Raw genomic sequence first — 6,580 nt, forward strand, 5'->3', positions numbered from 1 at the left:
CGGGCTGGCGCTGCTCCTGGTCCCAGCCGGAGGCCAGGACCCTCCGTGATGCAGGGCACAAAAGTGTCCCTTCCAGTGACTCCTTGGAGGGCGGGCCATTTCGTGCGTGCACACACATACACACGCACATGTGTGTGCACACACGCAAACGTGTGTAATACATGTGCACGCGCACACACTCTGGTGTGCAGTCACACCCAAGTCCACAGACATACTCCCGTGTGTGCACACATGCTGCCGTGCGGGTACTCGTACACACATGTACACACACGGGCACACACGTGCATTCTCACACACTTTGAGCGTGCAAGGGTATACATGTGCACACATAGACGTGTACACACATAAACACCTGCGCACAGAACAACTCCTCTCTTCCCAGCTGCTCATCGGGAATACGGTCCTCTATCCCCCCGATGCATCAGCCCAGCCCCCTGGGGGTCCTGACCGTCTGCGCCAGGAAGATGGAGACGGACAGACGGCTGCTCACTCTCCACGGGGCCTCGAGCACTGCTGTGAGCCAGAGTGGTGTTTTCCATCAGCAGATACCAGCAGAATCTGGAACAAAGCCAAGCCCCCGCCACACCAAGCCAGGCAGAAACATGAGGTCATAGCTGGGTTTTTGAGCACCTCGAGCCTGAGGCAAGGATTAAAGCGCAGTGGCTTTCTCCGGCAGGTAAAAACCCAAGTCAGCCACAGCAAGGGAAGAAGAGGGACAAGGAATTGTGAAGCGAGGCAGAGGCGCACACGGGGTGCAGCCGCTTTGCTATGTGCCCCAGAGCCCCACGTGTCCCTTGGCGGGTGTGTCAACCTGGCTCTTGTGCTCCTGGAGCAAGGCCTCCGTGAAAATGTGCTCCCTCTAGTCCCACAGCAAGGAGGACGGGGAGGAACCATCCGGTCAGCTTCCCGTTGGCGGGAGGTCAGTGCCCAGGGCTCAGGTCCCCAGCAGTGTTCTCAGAATGCCAAACCCCACAGCCTGAGGCCGGGGCTCTCATCCAAGGCCAGGAGTGGCGGAAGGAGCCAGAGATGCCTGGCCCATGTCTGGTCAGCATGGCTGGTGGCAGAAGCCAAAGAGAAAGGCCCCACACCCCCCAGGGCCGGGGCCAGGCTGCTCCTCCAAGATGGCATGATATCCAGAGCTGGCGGGCATCACCAAGGGCATCCAAGGCTTGCGTTCAACACAGTGAACCGGAGCCCCGAGGAGCCCAGGATCGCACTGCCCGCCACCAGCTCCACACGTCCCCACCCAGTAAGGTGGGCCACGTGCTCCCTGAGCCCGGCCGTGTCGGGAAGCTGAGATTGCATGCGTGCAGAGATAACTAGGACACGGGAAAGAATCCACAATCTCATTTCTTCCTCCAAGAGAAAAGCTTAGTTTCTCAGAGTCAAGAAAATAAAATCCATGAAGATTGGGAATTTTTTTTAATAGAAAAATGAAAGCGAACAAAGAAAAGGCATTAGCCTGAAGGTCAAGCGGAAGCAAGAGGAAAAGGGGACTTGCAGGGTGGATCGTGGATTCGCCTCATGTGATCAACTTTGCCAGCCTCACTGGGGTGTGGACAGTGAGGCCCGGGAGAGGGCACGGGGCCGCACAGCCCTTGAAGAGCTCCGCCGGCAGCAGAAAGGCACAGGCTCCCACTTCGTGGTCCTCCAGTGGAGGGGGCACCCTGCCTCCTCGGCAGGAAGGGGGACCCACCCACCCTTCCCAAGATAAGAAGCGCAGTGAGGTTGCCCCTGGCCAGAGAGGGTCCAAGGCCCGCCGGTCGCTAGCAGGATTCTAGAGTATTGATGTAACTTCTCCACCCGGCGCTGCCCCCAGTCCCATCCCCAGAAAAGGGTCAAGGCTTCTCCAAGCAATCAGCAGGCTCCGTCCAAAGCAATCAGGCACACGACAGCCTGGGGGAAATGTAAGCTGAGCGAGGACACCGTTGAGCTATTTTTCTCCAAGACCCAAAAGCATTTTTACTCCCACCGTCTTGGGGCTGGGATTTCTCCAGCTGTTCTACCCCATCCACTTCGCTTCAGCGGCAGCTGCCAGCGGCATGATGGAGCAGAGCGGGGCCCCAGCCGGGCACCGGGCCAGACCCCAGTCAGGCCATCCCTCTTCCCGACTTGCAGACAGGGGTCTCCACGGTAGCTCGGGCACCCCAGGGCCAGAGGCTCTGCATTTCTACCTCTGTGGCTGCCCAGCATCCTAACGACTCTCCCGGGCTGATGCCACAACCTTGGGACACTACGTGCCGAAGGAGGAGGTGACCAGGCCGAGAACCGCACCTCCAGCCCCCTTCCTCCTCCTCAGCCGGAGCCCCAGAAGGGACCCCGCTGAACCCATCACTTCTCTTGTCCAGGCCCTGGGGACACGTCCTAGCCCGTGGAGAGCAGAGTGATGACATCCTGTTACCCAGGTGGAGCTGGGGCACTGCCCAGTGTGGGGGACCGACTCAGCACAAGCAGAAGTGGGTTCAGTCCAGCAAAATCCGGAAAGTAATGTGCCGGTGAGAGGGTCCTCAGCTGTTTAATCAATGAGGGCAGAGCCCTCCGGAGACGCAGGGAGCAGGGGCCAGGACTTGCCCGACATGGCAGTGGTGCTCTCGAGAAGGACTAGGGGAGCTAAGCAGAGCAGTGCTGGAAACCAGTTGTCCGGCTCATCGAAGCAGCCTTTCGGGCCCAGAACGGTGCCGTTAGAGCAGCTTTGAACGTCAGCGAACACGTTCCATTTCCTAGCAGCGGCCTCCCGTGACCCAACTTGGGAGGAAAGTTTCCTCAGGCTCGCCCTCCAGCCAGAGCCACTCATACTGCCGGGCTCAGCTTTCACCAAGGAGCTCGGCCTCCAGCTGCAGACGCATGTCCGGGCTGCACCCAGCCAGAAAGAACGTAGTGGAAGCAGGAAGGCTCCCCTTCCCCTGCCGATAAGCAGCTAAAACCCAAAGCAAAGGCTTCGAAGGCCCACCGGGAGCAGAAGGAGGCGGCGGCTGCGGATGGGCCTTCCCCTGAGGAACACAAGGGCCTGGAGAGAAACTCCCGAAGCCATGCCCTGGGAGCTCAGAACTCCAGGAGAGAAGCCAGGCAGGGGACGCCAGTCCCCCGGACACGGGGCTGCTGTGTCTCCGTGTCTCCCACCTCCGATGTCAAACACGCACCACACGATGCCTCGTAGCCCGGGAGCGCGCCTGGAAAGTCCACACGCGGTGAGAGGAGCCGGGCGCAACACGCCCTGTGGCCACTTACACAGAACGTCCAGACGCAGCAAGCCCCCCAAGCCAGAAGCAAGGCCGGGGAGCAGCTGCCGGGACCTGGGGGAGGAGTGAGGCAGGGAATCAGGGACAAGACTGCTTAATGGGTCCCGGGTCTCCTTTGGGGTGACAAGTTGCTTTGGAACCAGACAGAGATGATGTTTGCACAACACTGAGAACAGATCAAACAACACTGAACTTCTCATTTAAAATGGTTCATTGGACATTACATGGATTTTACCTCGATAGGGAAGGAGAGAGGAAGAAAGAATCAAAGTGAGTGTGACAAGGACACCAGGACAGCGGATGCACACCCAGCCCGTCCCAGCAAGCAGGGCTGTACGCCCACCTGCCCGAGGACATCACCTGAGGACAGGAGCTCAGGCAGCCAAGGAGCTTCAAAGATGCACGTATCAAAGCCCCAGTTCCAGGCCGGCAGCCAGAGTCAGGAAGGGCATCTGGGGCCAGCACACTGGGGCTGCCTGCCTAGGCGTGAACACCGGGTGACAAGGCCTGCCATCGACCGCCGCCCCCGCCCCCTGCCCCGGACTTGCAAGCAACGCGGTCCCCCCGGCCTTAACCTCAGTTAGAAATGAGGCTTTCTGAGAAATGCACCTGCACGAGCGCCCACGGTCCCCTCTACTCTCTCCAGCGTGGGGTGGACAGACAGGCTGCCTGGGAGAGCAAAGCCTGGCTCTCCTGCCCAGTCCCTCTCTGGCCAGGGGTTTGCCAAGGCCACGTTCCCACCCCCACAAGAGGCGGCAAGGGATCTGGGGTTCCTGGCAAGCCCCCTCACTGTCCCTCCCAGAGCTGCAACCCCAAAGCATCTCCCAGAGGCCAGCGCACAAGAACGAGCACCCCCTCCTACATGTCTGAAGATGTGCTCACTGACACCAAAAACAAGTTTCCAGAAATCATTACAGCCAGCGCAAGACAAAACACTTAACGAGACAGGAACGCTGTCAAAGGGAAGATGTCTGCTGCATCAGAGGGGGTTACCAGCAGCGGAGACGGGTTAGTGTGGACCCCGAGAGGGAGGCACCCCCACATCCAGCCTCCGTTACTGGGGTCTGTGTGCTAGCAACACCCATTATTTTAAAAAAAAAAAAAAAATCCTTACACGGAAGGGAAGAGAAAAACTCTTATATTTCTCTGCTCTGCCCTCAGCGGTCCTTCCTGAACACGGAAGCAAGCCCTGGAGAAGAACTCCTAGTCCTGGTTTTCAGGCCAGGGGAGTCCATGGGAAAGTAATGGGCTGAACGGTGGCTCCCCAAAAATAAGCCACATCCCAACCCCCAGAACCTGTCAATGTTAGCTTTTTGGAAAAGGCGTCTTTGCAGTTATGATTCGAAGCTAAGTGTCTCCGAGGGGGTCGTGCTGATTACGTGGCTGGGCCCTGAGCCCAGTGGTGAGGCTCCTAGTCGGAGAAGCAGGGGGAGAAAAGTAGAAGGTTGAGCGAACACAGAGGCAGATGCAGCCCCAGAAGCCAGAAAAGGCAGGAAGTGTCCTCGTCCAGAGCCTCTAGAGGCAGCGCCGTCCTGCCTGCCGAGCCTTCATGTAACGGGACTTCTCTCCTCCAGACAGAGACAGAACGCGCTTCCACTGTTTGAAGCCCCCAGTCTGTGGTCATCGGCTACGACACCCTCAGGAAGCTAATGCTGAGAGCCTGGCCACGGCGAGCCTGGCTCTTCCAGGTTTGGCCATCGCCAGACCCACCCAAGCACTTCTCCATCTCCTTGTCACCCCCACGATCAAAATCCAATTCTTTTTTTTTTTTTTTTTTTTTTTTTTTTTAAAGATTTTATTTATTTATTTGACAGAGAGAGATCACAAGTAGGCAGAGAGGCAGGCAGAGAGAGAGAGAGGAGGAAGCAGGCTCCCTGCTGAGCAGAGAGCCCGATGCGGGACTCGATCCCTGGACCCCGAGATCATGACCTGAGCCGAAGGCAGCGGCTTAACCCACTGAGCCACCCAGGCGCCCCCAAAATCCAATTCTTCAGGAGGCCTCCGGGGACATCTGCAGTCTGGACCCGTTTGCTGTCTCAGGGACATTATCCTCAACGCACCCTGCAGAGCCAGGTGCCGGGGGGAGGGGGTGGGGCACAGAGCAGGTCCCTTCTGGGATGCTCTTGGGCTCAGAGACCATGAACAAGGCCATGGCAGGACAAGAGGACCCTGAGTCCATAGCGGACTCCTTATGCTAACCAGGCTTGGTCCCTGGTCCCCCACTGGCCTTTTCTGGTACCAGGTAAGCCATCCAGAGCCAAAGGGGGCAGCCCCATGGCCAGTCTTGGCAGATCTCAGAGACCACCCCACGGGAACAAAGCCACCAGGACCACAGGGACACAAACTGCTACTCCCGACTGCTCCAGGCGTGGCACAGCTTGGCTCCGGGAGGGCAGGGATGCAGCCGACAGCACCCGCCAAGGTTGGAAATTGAAGACCCAACCTTTCCACGAGGCTCAGCCGGCCACTGATCTTCTGCAGAACAGCTGGGACTCTGGCCACATCCCCGATACGTAGGAGGAATGGCCATTCCTGAGATCATTTCGTCCACGGCTGGGCTCCAAGTCCCAGTGGCCAGAAGGCTCACAACGGCACTCTCAGCTACATTAGCCACGGCCAGGCTTCCCCTTGTGGCATGCCTGGGGGCACGCTCCTTGTCTTCCCTGGGGAATGGGCAGAGAGGAAGGGAGATGTGGGGAGCCAGTCACCAGCAGCTGCTAGTCCTCACATGGCTGAGCAGATCAGTCCCCACATTCAGCTAGCGTCCTCTTACCTGCTCGTGGCAGAGGAGGACCTCGTGGCCCTGGATGGCTCAAATGCTGGGTTCGAATCCTACCATGGCCACTTCTAGCTGTGTGACCTAGGGGGAGTTACCTAACCTCTCTGTGCCCCAGTTTTCTCATCTGTAAGTTGAGAACAATACCTACCTCCCAGGGTCGTTGTGAGGATGCACTAGAATTTGTAAAGGTAGAAATTAGGAAATAGACTCTCTCTGAGCCTCAGCTGTCCCAGCTATTGAAGAATTAACCTGAGGAACAAATAGAACGAGGTCTGGTGGCTATGAGCACAATTCCTGGAGCGCAGCCCACGACCAAGAGCAGCTACAACCCGTCGCCACTGTCATCACCATCCTTGTAATCATCTCATTACGCCTGTGCCAGGCGGCATCGGTGTCCTTCTCCTGCCTTCCCAGGGCTGGACGAAAGGCAAGTGAACCTCAAGAATGCCTCACCAACACACTGTTGTCATTGCTGCTGGTCCCCCAAAAAAGCTGAGCTGTGCTGCTTTGAACCGCTGAACACATCTGTTTTTGATGTTCCCAAGTACCTACATCACCGTTT

Source organism: Mustela lutreola, chromosome 10, assembly GCF_030435805.1.
Source record: "Mustela lutreola isolate mMusLut2 chromosome 10, mMusLut2.pri, whole genome shotgun sequence".
Classification (NCBI taxonomy): domain Eukaryota; kingdom Metazoa; phylum Chordata; class Mammalia; order Carnivora; family Mustelidae; genus Mustela; species Mustela lutreola.